This window comes from Erpetoichthys calabaricus, chromosome 1 (assembly GCF_900747795.2).
Source record: "Erpetoichthys calabaricus chromosome 1, fErpCal1.3, whole genome shotgun sequence".
Lineage (NCBI taxonomy): Eukaryota > Metazoa > Chordata > Cladistia > Polypteriformes > Polypteridae > Erpetoichthys > Erpetoichthys calabaricus.
Window position 1 is genome coordinate 349,909,879 of NC_041394.2, and position 26,607 is coordinate 349,936,485.

Genomic DNA, 26,607 nt, shown 5'->3' on the forward strand with positions numbered 1-26,607 from the left:
TGATGCAGTTGCTGAGAAAAGAACTCTCCTCCAGTTACTCCAAAGAGAAGAAGCCAGGTCGATTTATGGTTCAACTGTATCAAGAGCTGGACGTAGTAGTCGGCAAGGAAGTCACATGTCAACAAAAAGGGCAGAGGCTGCAGCACGCTTGGCAGCAAAACGGGCTGAGATTAACAGAGAAACGGAAATTTCGATCAAATACATTTGTAAGTACGTGAATAAAGGCAGCGACATGGCAGTTTTTGGCGTGCAACCAGAAAGAAGTGATAGGAATGCGGTCATACATATCAACAACATTTATTTATATAGCACATTTTCATACAAAAAGTAGCTCAAAGTGCTTTATATAATGAAGAGAAGAAAAATAAAAGACAAAATAAGAAATTAAAATACATTAATTACAACATTAATTAACATAGAAAGGAGTAAGGTCCGATGGCCAGGGTGGACAGAAAAAACAAAAAAAAACTCCAGAAGGCTGGAGAAAAAAATAAAATCTGTAGGGGTTCCAGGCCACGAGACTGCCCAGTCCCCTTTGGGCATTCTACCTAACATAAATGAAATAGTTCTCTTTGTAGTTCGGGTTTTTCACGGAGTCACTTGATGCTGATGGTCATACAGACTTCTGGCTTTTAATCCATCCATCATTGTTGGAACATCACGGTGCTTTGGGTAGATGGTGGTGGCGCACGCCACCACCAACAGGACACCGGAAAAGGAAACAGAAGAGAGAGTAGGGGTTAGTACAGATTTTGAATGAATAGTTATTATAATGAATTAGATATACAGAGTATCAGGATTTAAATTACAGTGAAGTTATGAGAAGGCCATGTTAAAGTAATGTGTTTTCAGTAGTTTTTTAAAGTGCTCCACTGTATTAGCCTGGCAAATTCCTACTGGCAGGCTATTCCAGATTTTAGGTGCATAACAGCAGAAGGCCGCCTCACCACTTCTTTTAAGTTTTGCTCTTGGAATTCTAAGGAGACACTCAGTTGAGGATCTGAGGTTACGATTTGGAATATAAGGTGTCAGACATTCCAATATATAAGCCGGGGCGAGATTATTTAAGGCTTTATAAACCATAAGCAGAATTTTAAAGTCAATTCTGAATGACACAGGTAACCAGTGTAGTGACATCAAAACTGGAGAAATGTGTTCGGATTTTCTTTTCCTGGTAAGGATTCTAGCAGCTGCATTCTGCACTAGTTGCAAACGATTGATGTCTTTTTTGGGTAGTCCTGAGAGGAGTGCGTTACAGTAATCTAGCCGACTGAAAACAAACGCATAAACTAATTTCTCTGCATCTTTCGATGATATAAGAGGTCTAACTTTTGCTATGTTTCTTAGGTGAAAAAATGCTGTCGATGAAATCGCACAGTATTAGGCTGGAAGATACATATGCAGCAATGAAGCTGTATGGCGAATTCTTTCATTTCCCATACATGAACGAAGTCCAGATGTTGTTCACTTAGCAGTACATCCAGAAAATGGACAACGCGTTTATTTCACAGCTACAAATGTGCAACAAACAGCCCTGAATCCACCGACTACAACGTTAACTGCTTTCTTTACGTTATGTCAAAATGACGCGATTACGAAAACACTGCTGTATTCGGAAGTGCCTACGTATTACACATGGAATGCGAGTAGAAAATCATTTGAACAACGCAAACGAGGAGAGCGAGTCAACGGACAACCTGGCATATTCAAAAAAACTACGATAGGCAGACTGTACACCGTGCATCCCAATCAAGATGAATGCTTCTTTGTTCACATGCTGTTGGTGAATGTGCCCGGTCCAACGTCTTTCCAGCAATTGAGAATTGTCAACGGCGTTACACATGCCACTTTCCGAAGTACATGCCAAGCTCTCAATTTATTGGAGAACGACCGACACTGGGATGTATACATTAATGACGCGTGCAACACGTCACATCCAAATCAAATTCGTGCATTGTTTGCAATCGTATTGACCGCCTGCTCTCCTTCATCTCCAACACAGTTATGGGAGAAGTATAAATCGCACATGGCTGAAGATATTTTCCGTCGAATACGCAAGTAAAATTCAAATATAAACATGGATTTCACAGCAGACATCTACAACTAAGCGTTGATAATGATTGAAGATTTGTGCTTAGAAGTCGTGAACAAAGTTCTCAATCAGTTGGGAATGCCATCACCGAATCGATCTGCTGCTGCTTCGTTCGATGTAGAATTGCGTCGTGAACAAAATTACAAGACAGCTGATCTTTTGTCGTATGTGCAATCAAATATTCCTAAGCTAACGCTTCAGCAAAAAGGCATTTACGATCAAATAATGCAAACTGTCAATAACGGGGTTGGAGAAATCTGGAAATTGGGAACGGAAAGGTGCCGGTTGATCCGACCCCAGGACGAATTTCATTGCCTCATAACTTCTGCAATTTAGTGACGTCAAAAGAAGAATTGGCTGAAAAAGTATTTCCCAATATTCAAACCAATTATAAAAATCACGATGGGCTGAGTGAACGAGCTATTCTTGCGGCCAAAAACAAAGACGTCTACGAAGTTAACAATATTATTCAGTCTAACATTCTGCACAGACAATGGAACAACAAAAAATATTGTATACCCACAAGCATTGTGAAATTAAGCATATTAGAAACTTGCGCTTTCTCTTTTATTTCTTTTCCATTTAACCAGACTGAGCCACAGCAACGCGTGGCCGGGTACAGCTATATATATATATATATATATATATACACACACACACACACACACACACATATATATATATATATATATATATATATATATATATATATATATATATATATATACACACACACATATATATATATATATATATATATATATATATATATATATATATACATATACATCTATACTAATAAAAGGCAAAGCCCTCACTCATCACTAACTCTCCAACTTCCCGTGTAGGTAGAAGGCTGACATTTGTCAGGCTCATTCCTTACAGATTACTTACAAAAGTTAAGCAGGTTGCATTTCGAAATTCTACCCGTAACGGTCATAACGGTTGACAACGTTCGCCATGTTAAACTTTCTTATTTATGGCCCCATCTTCACGAAATTTGGTAGACGGCTTCCCTGCACTAACCAACACCGATGTATGTACTTATTTCGGTGGTATGACACCACTGTCGGCCGCCATATTGAACTTTCCAACAGTCTTTGTTACTTAATGGGCCCATCTTCAAGAAATTTGGTACGCGGGTTCCCAACGCTAACTGAATCTTACTTACGTACATATATACATCCATAGCCTGCAGCTCGGTCCACACTCTGAATCTTCCAGGCACTCCTGAGCATAATCTAATTTTGAAGGTAGGGGCTGAGAAACTTACAGCCACCGAAACTTTTGTAATGGCACGAGACTTCAGGTCACATGCCTGCAGAAGAACCTAACTGAGGCAACTATTTTTACTGGCGGTGGCTCAGGGGAGAGAGTTTTTATTCCTCGCATCCCCGTTATCCCCTCTGATCTCACATTTCAATTCAAACGCCTCCAGTTTCCAGTAAGGCTCTGCTTTGCAATGACAATAAGTCTCGGGGACAGACCCTACAAAAGGTTGTCATTGATTTGAGGCAAGATTGCTTTTCACATGGCCAACTATACGTTGCATGCTCAAGAGTAAACTCAGCGCACAGCTTGGTTATATTACAACTGGAGGGGCGATACAAAAGAGATCCTTAACAAATAATTATTGGTACATTTTCCCTCAGTTTATTATTTAAAATTTTAAAGCAGTACTTCGCCGCTGCGAAGCGCCGGTATTTTGCTAGTTATGAAATGAAACAGTAAGTTTATATGTCATTCTTAATATATATGAGAACTGCATTAAAATTAAATTTGAGATACTGTATACTGAAAAGTGTATTTTTTAGTGTTTGTGCTACATGCATTCTAACCTAGATTCTTTTTTTTCAGCAGTGATTTTGAAAAGCAACTCCAAGAAACATCTGTTTTTCCAAATGACAAATAATGTGGTCATAGACAGAGTATCACTGCCTGGTTATGAGGATTGTGGAACTACTTTACAAGATGAGCTGGTGACAGAAACTGAGAAAATGATCCTTCAGAGTGCAAATGCATATTCAACAGTTGCTGTTGGAGAAAATAGTCAAGTGATCCTTATCAGTATGTATTTGCATTTAATGGATATTTTCTTTCATACTAAAAAGACATGTTAAATTAACAATAAACTTTGTAAAACAAAAAATGAGAGTGTGAACATCAATTTGGCGTTTGCCTTACTGCTAGAGGTTACTGTATAAGGTGTTTGCATTTGTCATTAACAGGCTGGTAGAAGAAAGACATGCAAGCAGGAATGAAGAAAGTTTGTTGGTTGTAATTTGATAGGAAGGATAATATACCTTGGGTATTTGTTAAACATACTATTGTGAAGAGTAAGAAAGGAAAAACCTCATATTTAATAAATATTGCAGTATGTAATAAGGGAAGTACAGTAATCCCTCGCTATATCGCGCTTCGCCCTTCGCGGCTTCACTCCATCGCGGATTTTATATATAAGCATATTTAAATATATATCGTGGATTTTTCGCTGCTTCGCGGGTTTCTGCGGACAATGGGTCTTTTAATTTCTGGTACATGCTTCCTCAGTTGGTTTGCCCAGTTGATTTCATACAAGGGACGCTATTGGCAGATGGCTGAGAAGCTACCCAACTTACTTTTCTCTTTCTCTTGCGCTGAGTTTTTCTGATCCTGACGTAGGGGGATTGAGCAGGGGGGCTGTTTGCACACCTAGACGATACGGACACTCGTCTAAAAATGCTGAAAGATTATCTTCACGTTGGCTACCTTCTGTGCAGCTGCTTTGTGAAGCGACATGCTGCACGGTGCTTCGCATACTTAAAAGCTCAAAGGGCACGTATTGATTTTTTTATTTCTCTCTCTCTCTATCTCTCTCTGCTCCTGATGGAGGGGGTGTGAGCTGCCGCCTTCAACAGCTTTGTGCCGCGGTGCTTCGCATACTTAAAAGCAAACAGCCCTATTGATTTGTTTGCTCCTTTGAAGAGGAAGATATGTTTGCATTCTTTTAATTGTGAGACAGAACTGTCATCTCTGTCTTGTCATGGAGCACAGTTTAAACTTTTGAAAAAGAGACAAATGTTTGTTTGCAGTGTTTGAATAACGTTCCTGTCTCTCTACAACCTCCTGTGTTTCTGCGCAAATCTGTGACCCAAGCATGACAATATAAAAATAACCATATAAACATATGGTTTCTACTTCGCGGATTTTCTTATTTCACGGGTGGCTCTGGAACGCAACCCCCGCGATGGAGGAGGGATTACTGTATAGTGTTTTAGTGAACTGCATAAAATATCCAATGTTTATTTTTGTTTGGTGCTTAGTGAAAGGTAAATGCCAGTTTTGCTCAGCCCTGTGGTAAATTCTGTTCACCATTTTGATACCTTGACAATAGGCTGGCATATCATTTTTACACTTTTTTTTTTAAACTTCTATTCTGCAGCCAGTACGTCAATATTGTGGAAGTGACTGAAGAGGATGACATAGAAGGGCCCATTGTCTTCAGTGACAACTCTAATGATTCATCAGGCGACAGGTATGCATTTCGTCAAACACTGTCGATTTTTTTTGAAACCAAGGAATAGCTGTATAGAGTTGACAATCTTATGCCAGAAAGGTTTCCTTATTTCTCATTGTCAGTTTCCTTCTTGAAGACATTCTTCAAAATTTGGCTGATGTAATTAGTGAAGAAGAAAGCAGCATTTTTAACATTAACAGATCTTCACTGTGGGAGGGAGCAGTACGTGGATTTAAGAGAAATACGTATTCTCCTAACAAACATATGTCCATTAAGTTTACTGATGATGATGTTGGCCATTCAGAAGGCGCTGTTGACATTGGAGGACCTCGCAGAGAATTCCTGAGACTTTTGATGAGACATCTCCAATCTAGTTCTCTCTTGGCGGCACGGTGGCGCAGTGGGTAGTGCTGCTGCCTCGCAGTTAGGAGACCCGTCTGGGTTCGCTTCCCGGGTCCTCCCTGCGTGGAGTTTGCATGTTCTCCCCGTGTCTGCGTGGGTTTCCTCCGGGTGCTCCGGTTTCCTCCCACAGTCCAAAGACATGCTGGTTAGGTGGATTTGTGATTCTAAATTGGCCCTAGTGTGTGCTTGGTGTGTGGGTGTGTTTGTGTGTGTCCTGCGGTGGGTTGGCACCCTGCCCAGGATTGGTTCCTGCCTTGTGCCCTGTGTTGGCTGGGATTGGCTTCAGCAGACCCCCGTGACCCTGTGTTAGGATATAGCGGGTTGGATAATGGATGGATGGATAGTTCTCTCTTTATGGGGCCAGAACATAAAAAATACTTAGCAGTCAATAGTACAGGTATGTTTTTTTATATTATAATTATTTATGTTAGTAAAATGGGATTGCAGAGTTTTGTACAAAATGTTTACAAAGCTGAGAGTATTAAGTACTTTCACTATTGGCTAATTTTACATAAAATTCACATTGTGCTGCATTTTGCATTTTGCATGACTTATATCTCTATTACACATTTATTCTTTTTGATATGGTGTAGTAAGCCTCACATTTTTTTGTAAATTAACTTAATTACATGCATTTGTTTCTGTGTTTGTTTAGCTGTGATGACTAGATGACTACTTCATTGCAGGGAGAGCTTTTGCTGTTTGTCTTGTACATGGAGGACCACCACAGTTAATATCAACTGAGTCGTATGATGCCTTGGTCAGTGGACCCGAAAATGTTAAATGTGATTTTAAGAACATTGAGGATGAAGACATAAGGACAAAATTACAAAAAGTAATTATGTTTAAATTGTTTTCAATTTAATACATAGCATGTGATAACAAATTATGTTGCATCAGCTCTGATTTTGTCCTTAACATGTAAAAATACACTAGTGCTCTTGTCTCTTGTGTATTATATTCCATGTGAAGTTGTAATTATCAACAATAAAGCAGTTCTCTTTCCAAAAATAACTGTTTGGCATTAGAGCAATGTCATATATTCAAAGACTTGTGGGGGAGTCATCAATGGACAGATTAGTCTAAAGTGAGACTAATTAATCAGTTTAAGAGACGTACTGCTTGATCAGTAAACGTTAAAGCATCGTAAATCTGTTGTATTGGTTCCTAAATCTATATTTCAGATATATGAGTCAAAAACCTTAGGTGAAGCTGTCTTGAAGTTTCAGGATTTTTTGAGCTTAGCAGGGTGCTTACTTTCTGTTGAATGTTCTAAACAGAATGTTGAAGAAGCCACAAATTGGTATTTTTTCGGGCGCACAAGAGGAGTATCTGAAAGGTATGTATAGGCTATTCTTTCATTCTCTTAAAAGTTAACACTGAAAAAGTTAAAATTGCGCATTTCTAGTAGCATAATAGTCAATTTTATTATGTTTGTATACCTTTTTTATATTTTTCGGTTACCTTAAAGGCATTTTAAATCTAACATTCCTTTTAACTAAGATTAGAACTAGCAATCCTGTTTTAAGAAATGGTTACAAAGCGATTACTATACAGTAAAACTTAGCAGATGAAAGAAGAAAAAAATATCTTTTCTGTAGTTGGCTTTGTTTACAACATTTCAGAACAATTCAAGTGATAGTTCTGTACATTCATTTCCTTTTTAGATTCAAACAGGGTCTTTGTACACTTGGTGTTCTGGATGCAATTCACAAGTTTCCCAAGTCAGCCTTATGCTACACAGAACACACACTGACATGGCAAGAAATGGGCAAAATGTTTACTATCAGTTTGGAGTATCAAGGTAGCAATAGGCGACAACTGCAGACAAAAATCATAGGATGGTGGCGAGATTACTTAATAGATGGGCAAGGTTTGTTTTGCTAATGAACTGCATAAGTATATGAATCTCTTTTTTTGGTCTGCCATTTCAGTCCTTTCAGGTTATTACTATTAGCGATACGGTGGCGCAGTGGGTAGCGCTGCTTCCTCGCAGTTAGAAGACCCGGGGACCTGGGTTCACTTCCCGGGTCCTCCCTGCCTGGAGTTTGCATGTTCTCCCCATGTCTGTGTGGGTTTCCTCCGGGCGCTCCAGTTTCCTCCCACAGTCCAAAGACATGCAGGTTAGGTGGATTGGCGATTCTAAATTGGCCCTAATGTGTGTTTGTGTGTGTCCTGCGGTGGGTTGGCACCCTGCCCGGGATTGGTTCCTGCCTTGTGCCCTGTGTTGGCTGGGATTGGCTCCAGCAGACCCCCGTGACCCTGTGTTCGGATTCAGCGGGTTGGAAAATGGATGGATGGATGGATACAATATCCTGTTTATTGGAGGCAAGTTAATGGGGTGTGCTGCTGCCTCATGGATTCATTATACCAGGTTATTATCTAATACCCATTCACTGTCCATGTGAGGTTTGCATGCTCTGCCAGTGTCTGTATGGATTTTTTCCCAGAAGCCCCAGCTTTTGTTCCACGCCTCCCAAGACATGCATGTTGGTTTAACTTTGGTGCCTTTAAATAAGTATTGTGTAAGTGAAGTGAGCCCTATGGTGGACTGGTACCTTGCCCAGGGATGTTTCCTGCTTCCAGGATAGGCTCTTGACCCCTCTAATATCTATATATATAATTCACTAAGCTGCCGACAAGTAGCCACCCATGAAAGCATGCAAGACAGCCACGCCCACCAACTCTAAGACCATTGGATACGACGAAAACTCGCAGAGCCACGCCCACCAACTCGGACGCAGCAACTCACAAAACACATCGTCATTGGATACGACGACAACTCGCCGCGCCACGCCCACCACCTCGGACGCAGCACCTCACAACACAGGACGTCATTCACATTCATCTCTGCTAGACTCCACATGCACCTCTGAAGCACGTTGACTTTTCATTATTCTTTTCGGTTATGACGCACACACCACCATCGCAAACTGTTTTACACGCCATGGTCTTAGAGTTGGTGGGCGGGTCTCCGTGAGTTGCTCTTGCGAGCGGGCACATGACCAGGCAGTGTGTATGCTTTGAGAACGAGGGTGGACACGGCAGGACTATGTAAGAAGAGGCATGTTTGTCGCGGATGTGAATCGCTGAATGAGCGTGCGATGGCGGTCCTCCAATTGTCAGTCACGGACAATTGTATGTTTCCCTCTCAAAACACAATGAAGGAAGCAGTCTTTTAAAAACCAATAAGCCCTGTGCCTCTGTTTCATTAGTGTCTCACCTGCTTCACCGATGCAGGGCCTGCAACAGTCGAGATGCTCTCTCAGCAGCTGACCTTCTACACAAGCTGTGTGGGTGGGTGTTAGTTAGTTATTTAGTTTCTCGAAGGATTTCAAGATTTAATATACACAAGCGGTAACACTGCAAAAGCAGCCCAAACCAGAAAAGACGGCTGGCAAAAAAGTGGCCGACAAATTAAACGCGTCTGCATTGTACTTACTGAAAGCAGCATTACGGATTTTGCAAATGTTCATTTTTTTCCCTCCTTTTAGACAACTGTGTCTTTCCGGAAGTGTTCAGCCATCAATAAATAATTATGCGGCGTATGCCTGCAGGAACACGTGCAGCGAGCGAGCGACACACACATGCATACAGGCGCGCAAGAGAGAGAGTGCTGGACGCATAAGAATAATAATACTTCGTTACATTGATATACCAGTGTTTCCAGTATTCAAAGCGCTATCCACACAGGGAGGAACCGGGAACCAAACCCAAAATCTTCCACAGTCTCCTTACTGCAAAGCAGCAGCACTACTACAGCACCACAAGGCAATTAAAGAATGCACCGGGCTCGATTTTGTTTTCACTTCTGTTTGCAGCGATCGGGTCGTAGATAGCATTGTTGCAATGTTACTTTTCTTGGTGGCTTATTACATTACGGATGTTTCACATGTTCATTTTTTCCCTGTGCGTAAAAGACATTAAAAAAGTGTTTACACAGTACACAAGCTATATTAAGCGTCAACAACGAAGACCCACTACACCTTAATCTACAAGTACTGACAACTGTGTCGTTCAGGAAGTGTTCACCCATCAATACATAATTATGCGGCGTATGCTACGCTGCGGGTTGGCTAGTATGACTAAATTAAGTGAGTTTGACAATGCTGTGTCTTTTTATAAGCAAATGTGTTTCTTGAGTATTTTGATACTGTATCTTTACCCCATATGTACATGTGACTATATACAGTTTATGTAATGAGTGCTTGCTATACGTCATACTATGTATATTTGTTTTCTACTTGCAGATGGGGATGGAAAGAGACATCTCACTTGGTCAAATTCTAGCATTTGCTACAGGAACAGATTATCCACCAGCACTTGGATGGACAATTAAGCCATCCATTGAATTCATTTATAGTAAAGATCTGTTCTCCACTGCAAACACATGTGCCAATATTTTATGTCTACCTACAGTTTATAATGTTTATGAAGATTTTAAATGCAACCTTGACTTTGCCATTCATAATTCTTCAGGATTTGGGCAGGCATAATAAATACAAATGTGCAATAATCCGATAATGACGTCATAGTGAGACATACATAACCCATACGTACTTCATTGTTCCTGCACAAAAGGAGTAACTCCTAGAAATTCATAAGTCCATCTTAACCTTTTCATCATTAAAATCTTACAAAAAATAGGGATTGGGTTACCATTAATATGAGTATAAGTATGTTGTTGTGTATTTAGAGAAGGAAGTAACACTCCTCCTGTCTTCAGAACCTTGTCATTAGTATTTGAAATTACAGCCTTATATATGTTACTATTGTCCAGTTTATTGAGAGGTTAAAACTCATTCTTGAAAGATGTGCCAATCTTGGGCTTTCAGTGCTGTTACAAGATTTCACATTGTTAAAATTATCCAAAATATTTTTCCTGTATTGATTGTTTGTTTTCAGCTTTTTAAATTACTGTATGCTAGAGGATTGTGCACAATTTGTTTTTGTGTTCCAGTACCATTACATCAGAATGTCTGCTAATTTTTGAAGAAATTTTTAAACTTAAGTTTTATTCAAATTAGAAACAACTGCACTTTTCTGATGATACATTTTAAAAAATAAAAAAATTGTATTTTTTGTAATAAAGTTCATCATGGTTATCTTTATATTGTAGTAAAAGAATTACATTTTATTAGTGTGAATCTGAAAATTAACAGAATGGCAAGCCATTTAAAAGTTCAGTATAATGGTGAAAATTGTTTCAAGTAATAAAGATTTTATTTTTCCTTTACACATGTATTTACATTTTTCTGCACTGGCATGCATATTGCTATTTAGTGCTGATTTGCAGATCTACAGTAGTTCTGCATTACAATTTTTAAAATGGACATTGCAGAAAATTGGATTGCTGTATCCTGGATTTATTGTGTTTTTTTACAGGTCTAGGATACAGTTAATCCGTTAGGTATAGTTTTATTCATTATTATTTTCAGTTCATAATGTTTATTTGTATGCTTATTCAAGACAAAAATAGTCCCCACAAGCTGATAATTTTAACTTCATTTTATATAGGGATATGTTTCAGAATTATACAGTTTTAATGTACCTAATAATATTTACAACTATCATTTACATGAACAATGTTTTTCAAACAAATCATTTAATTCAAAAGTCAATTTCTAAAAAAAAAAAAAAATTCCAGCAGTGAGTCTGTTATGTACCCATTTATTAATATACACTAGCGACTCGGCGCACGCTACGCTGCGCGTTGGATGACCACAGTTGAAGGACTCCCTGTTTAAACGCGGCCGCCAGTTGTGAACTGGGTCCTTCATCGCACCGCATTTGATTTTTGCATGGGAAACAAAATTTCAAAACAAAACCCATGATTCACGAAGTGTGGGACGCAGACTAATCAGAATCGTATACATTGTGTAAATGGTTGTGAGGAAGAGGAGTGGAGACGCGTCGTTGCGGTAATGTCTGTGAGTGGTGAGTGTCAGTTTGTTGCGAGCGAGAACGGTGGGAGCGTTCACTCGGAGTTTCTTGGGAGACCGTACGTTTCTTTATATTACGGTTGTTTTGCAATCGTAAGGACCTGTCGTCGGGTGTCTCATTGGCACGCTTTTGCCTCTTTCTTTCGCGATCACGGCGTAATCTGTCTTCTCTCTCTGTAGGGGTTTCAGTTGCCTTTCGTTGTGCGGCAGAGACGCGTCGTCGAGCTAATCTGTGTGAATGCCGAGTGTCCGTTTCTTGCGAGCGACTGGCACGCCTTTGCCTGTTTGCTTCGTGATCACGCTGTGATGTGTCCTCTCTCGCAGGAGCAGGTTCAGTTGCCTTTCGTTTCGGCATTGTTCCGTAAGGTCTCCTCCGTACAAGTGCACATGGGTAGCTGAAGACGGAAAGGCATAGTGGGCTGGAAGGGAGAAAATAGAAAATCGCGGCTTGAAACACCCATCCGACTCAGACGCGGGGCTCGAAATACTCAAGTGCACATGTAGCAAAGTGTAAATGATGTTTATAATTTTATTTTTTTTTTGTTATGAACTTCCCCAAAACAGTTGATCCCTGTAAATAGTTAATAGTATATCAACAATATAATCTGTTGTAGTACGGGCGTTAATTAGCGTCACACCTCATAACCTGCATACACCACGTCTTTGGCTCTAACGCCAGAAGCACGGTGGACGCTGTTGTGGTCAGTACCGCTGCTCCCTATACGCAGAGTACGCAGTCTGCGTAGGGCACCAACTCCCAGGGGGGCACCATCACAGCTGCTCAAAAAAAAATCGTTTTTATATATTATAATAATAAATTAATATTAATAATATACAAATAAACAAAAATATAAACGTATATATTGCATTTTACGGTGAACGCAGAGTAGGCTAAGCACACGTGATGACGCGCGCGCCCTCACCTCTGTTACGGCTGCCTATTTGGCCAAAAATGATAATAATTGATTACCCAAATCTCTGGATTGCTCTGCGCATAGCAGTGACGCTCCCTGTAACTGTTGCCTCTGCTGAGCGAAGTTTTTCTAAAATGAAGCTCATCAAAACGTACTTGCGCTCATCTATGGCACAAGAGCGCATGAGTGGTCTGGCAATTGTCAGCATCAACTCTGAATTAGCAAAGGCTTTATCATATGAAGAGCTCATTTACGAAAAAGCAGAAGTGTGCCTTTGTAAATTTTGAACTTTGGAAAGCTCCAGCAGATGACAGTGTTGATTTTATTTCAGTTTATTATTGTTTATTTTATTTATTATAAATGTTTTATTTAAAGTGTGATTTTAGTTTGTATTTTTTGCTGTAGAGCTACAATTGTAATTTATAAATGATACAATTTATTTATGTATTTACTTTTATTTGAATAAAGTTCTATTTTGGCCCCTATAGTAGGTGTTTTTTTTATTATTTTATTTTTACTTCCGTAATATTTGGGGGAGGGGGCACAAAAGTAAATTTCTGCTTAGGGCACCCATTTGGCCAGCAGCGGCCCTGGTTGTGGTTTCTGTTTCTTTCGTGATGTTTTTATTTCATTTACTTTGTGTTAATAATTTATAATCGATTTCATTTATTATTTAATAGGCAGAGGGGAGAAGACGTTAATGTGACGCTCTGTCTATTTTCTTTACTTTTGTTTTGAAAAGGTATGCTCTATATATATATATATATATTTTTTTTTTTTTCTTTAATTTTCACTTGTTGAGAATATATAATTAGGATTTTTTTTTTGTATAAAGTCTATGTGTATTGTAAATAGTTCTCTTTGGAAAATTGGATTCATTTTTTTTTTTGTAAATAGTTTTTATATGTAATGTATTTGTATAAATAAAAACGCGAGAAGCGCGGTGGACGCTGTAGGGGCAGAGGGGAGAAGTCGTTAATGTGACGCTCTGTCTATTTCTTTACTTTTCTTTTGAAAAGATTTTCGAGAACAGGAAAAATAAAAGCAAAGGGGAAAGAACGGAGGGGGGTAAGTAGGAATTCTGAGAGGGGAAGGACTGGGGCTTTTCTACGGGGGCGGCTATACAGCCAAAAGGAACCCGGACACGGACACCGCGCTGGGCTTTTATTATATAGATTTCTGCAAAAATACAACAAGAGCAAGGAGGTAGGATAATAAAAGTTTCTGTGTTTGAGGATGTTACGTTTGTGACTGACAATGAAAAAGGAAATATTAACCACCTTAACTCAAAACAAAAATGGACCCCAGGAATTCTTTAATAGTCAAGAAATGATTAATTCCATGATTCTGATCATCATGGAGGAGGTTAACCATTTGGTGCGAGTGTTCTAGCTGTTCTGTAGATACAGTGAAAATATTTCCTGGAATGTGTTCCCTTTCGAGTGAAGAATTATGTGGAAATGAGTCCCAACTGACAAATCCTAAGCTGTTCACTCTGTCACCTGCAGACAAGAAACCTGCAGTCCACAACTAAAGTGGTGAAATATGATTCTCTGTGCTTAAACTATGGTTGTTCTGCTGACTAACAAATTCATTCACAGCGACTTTAATTCGAGGCATATATATGTAGTGTAAACCGTACATATCAACTTCTGAGTTGCTGCCAAGAACAAGATTTTCTTCCATAAACAGAAATATACCTTTAAAATATGAGGTCACTGCTCTATTCAATTCTGCCCAAAGACGCTCCATCCTTTGCTTATGCACACTGCGTCCAACAATAAAACTTCCAACATGTCCTCTTTCGCTGATCATGTATCACCAGCACATTCTCAGAACCTGCATCTCCTCAAACCCTTAAAGGTAATCCAAAATTCCTCACGCCTTGTTGAAAAACTGTTGATGCAGAATTGTTGTTCGAAGCCTCGATGTACACAATTGTACGACTACAACCGTCTACACGTCCATGAAAAACAAACCTCCATGGCATTAGTTTATGGTTGCTGTCTATGTGCCTGGAAAAAGAAAATGGGTGATAAAAAGAGGTAAAGATGAAGTTTAAAAACTAGTATACAGACACACGTTAAATAGTGAAAGAACCCCATAGGTAAGTTTTTAATTTCAAACAAGCTTTTTAGGAACATACACCAGATACTACAATTCATTTTAAAATTAAAGCTGGGTTTACCTTATTACACATTTTATTATGAAAACTACATGACTGATAGACATGACAATATACATTTACAGTTATTGAAGGTTAAGAATATTACTAATGTGCAAACATTTTACAACCTTTTGTGGAGGAAGTGTATATTACAATGAATCCACCTTGTGAAAGCTATGTGTGTTCCTACCTATTTATCCATTTTTTGATCTGTTTTCCAAACCTGCCTTATCCTCAGTTGCAGGAAAGCTGGAGTCTGTCATATCAAGCATAGGACACAAAATGGGAGCAAACTGCAGGGCACCAGTCCATTGCAAGGTTACACGTTCACACTCTAAGGCCAATTTAGTATCACCAGTCCGCCTAACCTGCATGTCTTTGGACTGTGGGATAAAAACCGAACACCCAAAGGAAAGCCCTCTGAACACAAGGAGAACAAGCAAACTCCACACAGCAAGGACCCACAATGTGAGTCCTGGCCCCATTGTGCTCCACTACACCACCTACGCAGATTTAATAACAGTAAATTATTATGAGGTGTGTCAACAAATTTTTGTTAAAAGCACCTGTATATAAATGATAGTTTTGTTGAACAAACCATAAAAAAGGATTACAATGCAGAGCCTATAGGACTGTGCTTTTCTGAGCATTCAAATCGAATAAGAGGCAGAAAGTGTGAAAAACAGTTTTTCGCAATGCAATTTTACAGAAGACAAAACACTTACCAAAGATAATTTGGTCCAGGAACACTATATACTCTTCTTTGAATTATATTTCCAACCGGATCAATTATATGAAGTCTTTCTCTTATTCTCCATCGTTGCACGCAAATGTTACGTGAACACAGGCTGCCAGAAATGTATCTTTCACCTGTGTAAGGAGTTGAAGGCCTAATTTCAAGAATTAAAGTATCAAGCTCAGAATCAGAGATATTGCCGAACCTGGAGTTTGCATGGAGCCCCATTCTTTGTCGATGACGATATAATGTCCGTGTGCCAATACAGAAGAGTCTTGCGATAGAAATCCAAGAAAATCCTAAATCAATTAGTGTAGCTGCAAAAATATAAGGTGTCATCAGGCACGGGTAAGACGCGTGTCAAAAGAGTTCGTTTTTAAAAGTTTTTAGTGAAAGTTAAAAGCGAATAATCCAAACAAGAATAAAAGAAAAAATAGTTACACACGTAGAATAAAAGGCAAAAAAAAAGGGAAAAATTAATCTTCTATAAACTTAGCTTTTCTTGAAAGACTTTAGTATTTTTATACTTAAAGGTTCTTAATTTGTTCTTTTCTACTTAAAGGCTCGTAAGCCGGTTGGCACATAGGCAAGTGCCCAGGCACGGTCACGTGAGGTCACGGTTAAAAACCGTATGCCTCTACACCTTATAGAAGGCAAGGCTATCACTAACTAACTGAAGAATAATGTTTACTCCAAGCTGTTAGAAATGGTAAGAACATACCAAAACGATTCTATTCACGGGGGGTTATAGGAACCTTCCATAGTTTATGCATTGTCATCTAATAAACATTCATGAATCTTATAGAACAAGGAAAATGGCTTTTACAATTAGGTTTTCCAGAAGATTCCTGGGTATCTGATACCTGTACACATAAATATACATATACAATAGATACAGATGGACTGATAAATACTGTACACTGAAAATACTAAATTCAATTGATACATTACCTTCTTAGAATTTTAACTTTATTTTACACAGGAACATTGAAGTATACACTGTAAAATGTTACACATTTTGCCAGGATGGTGTGATGCATAAGTATCTGTCATAGTAGCAAATTAGGAGGAAAAAGATATAAACCTCTATGCAGAAATACCAAATGTCAAAGAATTTTCATATTGTATGCTACTGAAAATATCATAAGCAAAAAAAATGTAATTATTAAAATGACAGCTGGAATAAGGATGAGTTAAAGACTGAGAAGAATTAGTAGTTATATGGAAATTAATTATCTGTATGGTTGAGGATTTACATTAACATTTAAACATTACTTAAGTGCGTTAGTCTGGGTGGACAATGGAGACAAAAGACACATTAGATAGATAGATAGATAGATAGATAGATAGATAGATAGATAGATAGATAGATAGATACTTTATTAATCCCAATGGGAAATTCACATTCTCCAGCAGCAGCATACTGATAAAAAAAATAATATTAAATTAAAGAAAGATAATAATGCAGGTGAAAAAACAGACAATAACTATGTATAATGTTAAATGTTAACGTTTATTTGGGGAAGAAATGATCTCCTCAGTCTGTCAGTGGAGCAGGACAGTGACAGCAGTCTGTCGCTGAAGCTGCTCCTCTGTCTGGAGATGATACTATTTAGTGGATGTAGTGGATTCTCCATAATTGATAGGAGCCTGCTGAGCGCCCTTCGCTCTGCCACAGATGTTAAACTGTCCAGCTCCATGCCAACAATAGAGCCTGCCTTCCTCACCAGTTTGTCCAGGCGTGAGGCGTCTTTCCTCTTAATGCTGCCTCCCCAGCACACCACTGCGTAGAAGAGGGCGCTCGCCACAACTGTTTGATAGAACATCTGCAGCATCTTATTGCAGATGTTGAAGGACGCCAGCCTTCTAAGGAAGTATAACCGGCTCTGTCCTTTCTTACACAGAGCATCAGTATTGACAGTCCAGTCTAATTTATCATCCAGCGGCACTCATTACTCATTACGACACCAGCTGAAACAAAGTAAAAAGGCAGATATGAAACTGAATATTCCTTGTACTCTTTTTTTGCACTATACAGGTCCTTCTGCACTGCCAATAAGTGTATCTTTTCCATAATGAATGCGACTAAGAGGAGATCTGTCTAGATCATGCTATGGAACCATTTCTGAGGTCCTAGCTAGTTGCACCTGTATTCTGTAAGGGTTTATGAGAGTTAATGGATTCCTGAATTCAGGAGTAATTACAACTGCTAAAATATTGTGAAAGTGCTATCTGTAAGACAGATTAAAATTGATACAAAAATATTTTTATTTAGTACATTACAACCAAGCACCGTAATTGAAACATCCACTCATTTTCAAACTATCTTAAAATAAAGTTCAGAGATCTGGAGAATGGAGCCAATTCCATCAGCAACAGGTCCAAGGCAGAAAACAACCTTGGAATTAGTGTGTGTCCATCACAACTCAAATGCCTTCATAAGAGTTAAGAGACACCAGTGTACATAGAGGAGAAAAATCTACATATCTTATGAAAAACCAGCATGGACACCTGAAGAACAAGCAAAATCCTCAGACACAAAGACCAAGCCTAGATTTCAACTGAAAAGGTTGTAAAGTGGCACCAGTAACTACTGTACCAATATGAAGTTATAAGATTAATTTATAGATTTCTGTTTTAACTCAACTTCAATGTAATTTGGTTTAATAGAATAATAAGGAAATGTCAGCCAGGCAATGTGCTTCTTTTATTATAAACCACATGGCTGGCACTCCAATAAGCACCACTGTCTTACTGTGTAAAAGATCTGCACTTCTAAAGTGCCTTAGTATAATAATAATAATAATAATTCATTACATTTATATAGCGCTTTTCTCCATACTCAAAGCGCTAGTATGATGTTCATTAGTAAAGAAATATATAAAATACAGAATGTTTTGTATTGTTTTTTAAGTCTCCGCAACTTTTGCAGATTTCAGGAAACTTTTTTAACCTTTTACCAAATTTTGCTTAGTAACTTCATATACTTTGTACATAAACAATATACCAGGCTTTTTATGAATTTTTATTGGTGTAGAAGCAATAGGGTTCATCACACTACACAGGAGCAAAGAAGGGAGGTGAACAATAAACACACAACACAAACATTTAACTAAACCAATCCTTTTGCAAAATTCAAGAATAATTTTCAAATTCTAACTACAAAATATTAAGATGACATTTAGACAGACAGCCAGCTTTAAAGTATTTGTAGTTTACATTTTCAGATTTTTCATGGCTTTCTTTGATTCTCAACACAACATGTAACTGCAAGTTTTAAAGCACAGGGATATTTTTCTTTTTTTTGTACTGAGAACAATTGTCACTATTTCTTAAAGCAAAATGATTTATAATATTAGATCAAAGAATAACACAGATAACTTATTTACCTTGGTCTTCCTGGCCTACCAGAAAAGAAATGACTAATCATGAAACTTCCTTGATTTTCTGAAGGCTCTTGAATGGAAAAATCGTCATTTCTTTCTAACCACAATATTCTTTCCTCTGTTTGATCATAAACAGATCTTAGCACATTATGTAATCGGCTCAGAATGGAAAAGGACTGATTTTCACTAGACAATGACTGAAGGGTATTTAGAATTACAAAAATTAACTGAAGACGATCTCCAAGATGACGATGGATTCTTTCAAGTTGGCTTGCGTCATTCTGTACAGTTTCAAGCCTGCATACTGTATCATTAATACTTAAAAAGTAGTCAATTATGTCGTGTTCAGATGACATTTTCATTAATTATTTCAATTATTTCCCTTTTTAATTCGATTTTCACAAATACCAACACTTTTTGTTAGGTCCAAACACACCAAAACAGCTGACAATTGATGCGTGGCACCAACTAAACTGTTTATGCTTAATTTCAGACTTATGGGCAAATACCATTAAACAGTTTTATTTACCTCCTAACCCTTTCATAAACTTATTGTAGTGAAAACTTTCTGCAGTTTTAAATTATCGCTCCTACCCGTTCCTCTTCATGTTTGAAAATGGCTGACTCTAGCAGCCCTCTAGTTTTCTTTTCATTGCCCCTCCCACTGCTTCTGAAAACCACGTGAACAACCAATATAGTTCATACGCAGAACCGATATAGTTCACACGCAACATTGCAAAAGTGTTCGTTCGCAAACCAGTATGTTTCATACACAAAGCCGGTATGTTACTTTCACAAAGCCGGCATAGTACGCACACATAAAACCGGTAGAAGACTGACAAGGACTCAATGTAGTGCATACACAAAACCAATAGCGTTCATATGCGAAACCGATATATTACCCACGTGAAACCAGTATAGTGCATATGAAAAACCAGTGCTATACATAAGCAAACCAGTAGTATACGAACACAAACCAATATAGTTGATACGCAAACTGATTGCATACGCATGCAAACCAATGCAATTCCCTCACAAACCGATAGCAAACGCACGTGAACCAGTAATAAAGTTCAATTCAATATAGTTCATATGCAAACCAGTGCTATGCATATACAAACGGATATAGTTCACGCACAAACCGATAATATATGGACACGAACCAATATAGTTCATATGAATGAAACCAGTATTGTTTGCACGCAAACCAATTAAGTATGTACGCAAACCGATAGTAATCATCCATAAACCAATAATGTTCATGCGTAAACCAATACTTTACGTACAAAAATATATGATTTTTGGCCTGTTTGGCCCCTAATACCCAAAACGTGAGCAGTCAGCTGGAGGCAGAAAAGAAGACGCTGTGCTCCTGTGGTTGAGTGACTCGGCTTTGTCACAATATTTGGAAAGAAAACTAAGCGATCCGAGGTCGGGTCCTTTACTTTAAAGAATGTGGGATTTTTCATTCTGCTTCACTGAATTTCTGTTTCTCATTTCTGTGGCTCACTGCACTTTACTTTCTCGATTCCCGTTTCTGTGTAGAGCTCACACGAACACCGCCACCGATTTCTATTCATTCTGTGCCGTCTGCTTCTTCATTCCCCTGGGGAATACTTTGAGATCGAGAAGGCGTCGCTTTCATTTTTTTATTTATTTATTTATTTATTTATAAGAAAAGCAGCACAGCTACAGTAACAGACACCTTAGTCAAAGTGCAGCTAGTATGTTTAAATCCGTTGAATAAAAACAAAGCCGATCTTCGGAGAAACACATTTTCTCCTCGATTTAAGGTGTACATTTGATTTTTCCGTTGACTTACGAGATGTATGTTTTGATTCTTCTATTTAAGCAAGATGGATATGTGTGCAAGCCATGGCGTGCAGTAAGATGCTTTTTAAGTTTACGTTTTTATTAAATGCTTTGCTAAATCAAAAATATATAATTTAAACATTGATCATCTGATATATTTATATACAAAGTAAGGAAAAAAGCACGGGATGCTAATATTTTTTAGATTATGCTTAAACCTATTGTGGTTGAAAAGCCTTTCAGTAGTAAATTTGCTTAATAGTTTGTTTTGTCGGCATCTCAGACTTGTTAGTTTAGCTGTTATTTAACATTCCAGTTCTATCTGTCTGTCTCTCTCAAACCTCATCTTGTTTATGTAAGACCTATCTAGTGCTATAATCTTATATATAAAACAGACTGTAACAATTGTGCATTCTTGTATCTAAGTTATCACCCAGTTGACGCTCTGAACGTTTCTGGTGTGCTCCGTAAAAACAACCAACAGTTTTATCATGAAAAATCTGTAGTATTATTTGTTTGTCATTTAATGTTTGTTTTTGCTAACAATATTTTCATCTTGTATTATTCTTATTGTCTGCATGTATTGTTAGGGAGCAGGTTGAGCAGACCCTGGAGAGGTGGAGATATGTTCAAGAGAGGAGAGGAATGAAGGTCAGTAGGACCACCAACACAGAATACGTGTGTGTAAATGAGAAGGAGGTCAGAAGAATGGTGACGATGCATGGAGTATAATTGGAGAAGGCAAATGAGTTTAAATACTTGGGATCAGCAATACAGAGTAACAGGGATGGTGGAAGAGAAGTGAAAAAGAGAGTGCAGGTAGGGTGGAGAAGAGTGTCAGGAGTGATTTGTGACAGACGGGTATCAGCAACAGTGAAAGGGAACGTCTACAGGACGGTAGTGAGACCAGCTATGTTATATGGGTTGGAGAAGGTGGCACTGACCAGAAAGAAGGAGACAGAGCTGGAGGTGGCAGAGTTAAAGATGCTAAGATTTGCATTGGGTGTCACAAGGATGGATAAGATTAGAAATGAGGACATTAGAGGGTCAGCTCAGGTTGGGAGACAAAGTCAGAGAGGCGACATTGAGTTGGTTTGGACATGTGAGGAGGAGAGGTGCTGAGTATATTGGGAAAATGATATTAAAGATTGAGCTGTCAAACAAGAGGAAAAGACAAAGGCCAAAGAGAAGGTTTATGGATGTGGTGAGTGAGGACATGCAGGTGATGAGTGTAACAGAACAAGATGCAGAGGACAGAAAGATATGGAAGAAGATGATCCGCTGTGGCAACCCCTAACAGGAGCAGCCGAAAGAAGAAGATTATTCTTATTGTAGCAATATTGTAGTGGTAATAGAATTAAATAAACCTAGTAATAAAATGAACTTAGTTGTTTTTTTTTTTTGTTGTTGGCAAAAATTCTGCATTTAAAAACTTATTACTACACCACAAAACAAAAATTAATCTGTCAAAAAAACTTACAAAAGGCTTTGCTTTTCCCATCGTTTTTACACTACCCTGAACATTTTCCATGATTATATTTTGATGAATATAGGCTATCTACCAGTAACGGCGGACTGCATGATAACTAGTTTTCCTAGTTTTATTTTAAATGTTAAAAAAAAAAAGTTCAGATTGGTAACATTTCCTTTGTTGAGGTGACCAATTTATGAATTTTTATGAATTATTAAGTTCCGTATAAAATTAATACCTGTCTTTTCTGTTCTGTTCACTCCATTTACAGTATAGGGCATAACATTTGTAATGGAGTTGAGTGATGTGATTGCCTTTAATTAAAGACAAAAAAAATTGCATACAATTTTATATTCTCTTATTGAAAAGAAATCTCCAAATTTTAAACAAAAGTCTGATGAAAATCATCTTAGGATTGTCTATTCAATCATTTAGTGAACTGATAAGAATGTTATTAAACCATTTGCTTAAGAATAGCAGTCTCATGGCGGATATGTTCAGTTTCTTGGGGATAAAAGTCATGTGAACAACAATTATGTTTATTAATTAAAAGCCAACTCATCAAAACTTGTTAATGTACTGTAGCAGTCAATTTTATCGGTACCTTACTATTGTTTGCTGGGTCATAACAGCAGAAACTCTGACCTGTGAATTTTGCTAACAATGAAATTGGGCATTTAGTTCGATTTGCTAGAAGGATTTTTTAAGAAACCTTTTTTGGTACGGCTAATTTTAATAGTTAAGTTGAGTGTGGAGACCTCAGACAGAGAGCTTCATTTCCCTGATATTCGATTTTTAATCACCACCTCTTCAATTTTGCAGATTGTTGTTCCGTATAAAATTAAGAATCTTGACCATATTTTCATATCTCCTTCGACAAATCATCCCCTGCCACAGTTATTGACATTCTTGAACACGGTGACCTTGCTTTCTGCCTACTGCAGGCAACCAGAAAATAATCACACTTGTAATCACTTGTATTGTTATTATTGCATGTGATAAAGAGAATAATACACAAATCTGGAAATCTGTTATTGCCCTGAATATTTAATTTAAATAGAAGACTAAAATAAACTCATTTGAAATTGGATCACAGTGTTTCTCCATACAGCTGGTATATGAGATTTACAGCCAGCATCAGTCTGACATGGGGAAGGAGAACACGTAAGATGGCACTTTGTGGATGAAGCAAGTCAGGAGCTGGAAAGCTGCTCGCTCACGAACACGACAGACCTGACAATGTATACAAATGTTTTGTTCCCACTATGTCTTAATACAAATTCAATGAGCACATCTTAAGTTAAACTACTACATGAAGCAAATCCCGAGGCCTGCCATTCAGCACTTTTACTGTTAAACACAATTCGTGTAAGCAAAGAAGTGAATACCAGTGGGTGCAGAACTGCTTGGGGTGATATAATTAATGAGTGACGACCATCTAACTACTGAGTAATGAGTTACTCACCATGACCCTCAATAGCAAATGTGACTGGGAAGAAGAGATGATGAGGTGAATGATGAGTTACAGTCAATTTGCTGTACAGTAATCCCTCCTCCATCGCGGGGGTTGCGTTCCAGAACCCCCCGCGAAAGGTGAAAATCCGCGAAGTAGAAACCATATGTTTATATGGTTATTTTTATATTGTCATGCTTGGGTCACAGATTTGCGCAGAAACACAGGAGGTTGTAGAGAGACAGGAACGTTATTCAAACACTGCAAACAAACATTTGTCTCTTTTTCAAAAGTTTAAGCTGTGCTCCATGACAAGACAGAGATGACAGTTCTGTCTCACAATTAAAAGAATGCAAACATATCTTCCTCTTCAAAGGAGTGCGCGTCAGGAGCAGATAATGTCAGAGAGATAGAGAAAAGCAAACAAATCAATAGGGCTGTTTGGCTTTTAAGTATGCGAATCACCGCGGCACAAAGCTGTTGTAATGAAGGCGGCAGCTCACACCCCCTCTGTCAGGAGCAGAGAATGTCAGAGAGAGAGAGAGAAAAACAAACAATCAAAAATCAATACCTACTGTTTGATCTTTTAAGTATGCGAAGCACAGTGCGGGAAGCATATCGCTTGACAAAGCAGCCACATGTACGCCCAGCAAGGAAGAGAGCAATGTGAAGGTAATCTTTCAGCGTTTTTTGAGGAGCAGCCATATCCTCTAGGGGTGCGAACAGAACCTGTGCTCACAATATATTTGAGTTTTATTTAATACGTAATATGCGCTCTGGTTGGGTAGCTTCTCAGCCATCTGCCAATAGCGTCCCTTGTATGAAATCAACTGGGCAAACCAACTGAGGAAGCGTGTACCAGAAATTAAAAGACCCATTGTCCGCAGAAATCCGTGAACCAGTAAAGAATCCGCGATATATATTTAAATATGCTTACATATAAAATCCGCGATGGAGTGAAGCCGCGAAAGTTGAAGTGTGATATAGCGAGGGATTACTGTAATGTGATTTTTCTAAACTGCCTGACTTGACATAAACATTAACTAATTAAGTTTACCAAAATATGTCCCTTTTTGAGACTTCACACCAAACATTTTAAACTCCTTAAGCACCAACATAAATAAAATATATTATTATTACTATTATTGTGAGAGTTATCCCTTTTGAAATGAAACCCGCTGTGTGCCTCACCTTCCTCCTCATCTTCTTACATGGAACCCTTCTGCCTCAGGGACGTGGTTTGGTTTACTCCAGCGTGTACTTTGTCAGCAAGTACTGTTATTGACGTTGAATTTTAATGTCCAGATAAGAGTGGCTGACTCTGTGCAGTAGCCAAGTGGAAAATAATCACATGATCAGTTAGTGTTTACCCTTCCATAGATAAAAAGTTGTACCAGCGTGATGATTCAAATTGTGGATCCCTGCCACACAGCGGAGACTAACAGCATACTTCAATCTGCACAGAGAGTGAGGATCCTCAACAAGATGGAGAGATGTACTTTAGCCCATCATGTTTATCTCCTTTGAGTGATTTTTGTCGGGCCGTGACAGAGGCTTGCAGGGAATGTTTTTTTTAGGTCTTCCTCTGCTAAGGTCTCTAGTAAGTCTTGCTGTAACTAGTCTTGTGTACGTGCGGGGCTAGCAGGTGGCGTTAGGGGTGGGCGGTATGACCAAAATTCTATATCACGATATTTTTCTAAATTATCCCGGTTTCACGGTATTTAACGGTATTTTTTTCCCCATGCATGAGTGGATGTTAACCACATTTTCCACTGCAATTACTGGCTAAGAATAACCTATTCCACTGTCAAGAGTATTGTACACTGTACAAAAAAAACATTTTAGTGTACACACAAGTATTAATACAGGTTTGCATGGCCCCATAAAGTGATAGCTTTCAAGGGGGTGGCACTAATGGAGAAGGTATCACATTGCTTGACAGATGCAGTCAAAATATAGAACCTTTTTATTGAACAAATTTTGCAAAAACAAACTATAATTTTGACAACATATTTTCAACCATACAAAGAGGCATTTAGACTTAGTAAAATATCCAGAAGTGCTTGTCAAAAGTTGTATTGCACTGAACATGTCTTAGAAAAGGAATAAATAGTAAATATTTTTTGTAAACCAACTACACTTACTGTTAATGTTAACAATCTCTGTCCAATAACATGTTAAAGTGACTTTTTAAACAACTTCACCATCATTAAACTGCATAATATTTAAACTAATAAATAATAACAATAAAATAAATAATAGTATTATTACTGATAGTTACACTATTACTTCAAGACTTCAAGCCCAGGTGCATTACACAGTATTCACCAAATTAAAATAAAATAAAACAAGTGCAACTTGGTGATGACATCTTTACCAGCTGAACCATCATTTAGGCAAACTGCATTAATATGGACCTTGCTTCAAGCTACGCTATACTGGGAAGGAAAAAACAAACTATATGTCGAGAACAAAGTCAACATTTCCACTTTATTCTCGCCGTTTATGTTGAGATTAAAGTCGACATTTCCACTTTATTCTCATAGTTTACTTCATAATTAAAGTAGAATGTCGTAAACTAAACTTCTTCCTAAAATCAATGTTTAATCAATTACTTAATTTACCCCGTCATAAATTAATGCAGCACATTAAATGCTTTGTGTTACGTTCCCCGACCCAGTGGTTAATCACTACGCTTCTTAAACTGACTTTCTCCACACTAACAGAAGACAGCGA

The 26,607-nt window shown here is 38.2% G+C and overlaps 1 protein-coding gene and 1 long non-coding RNA gene across 12 annotated transcripts in view; one reads left to right on the forward strand and one right to left on the reverse strand.

The window, feature by feature from the left end:
• The window catches only part of LOC114668330 (zinc finger protein 883-like), a 774,734-nt gene that overhangs the window by 226,445 nt on the left and 521,682 nt on the right, over nucleotides 1-26,607 (reverse strand). The gene's annotated exons all lie outside the window — the stretch shown is intronic.
• LOC114669390 (uncharacterized) lies at nucleotides 3,981-5,848 on the forward strand. Its single transcript, XR_003719044.2, has 3 exons — nucleotides 3,981-4,159; nucleotides 5,514-5,606; nucleotides 5,711-5,848. It is a non-coding gene; the product is annotated as an uncharacterized LOC114669390 (long non-coding RNA).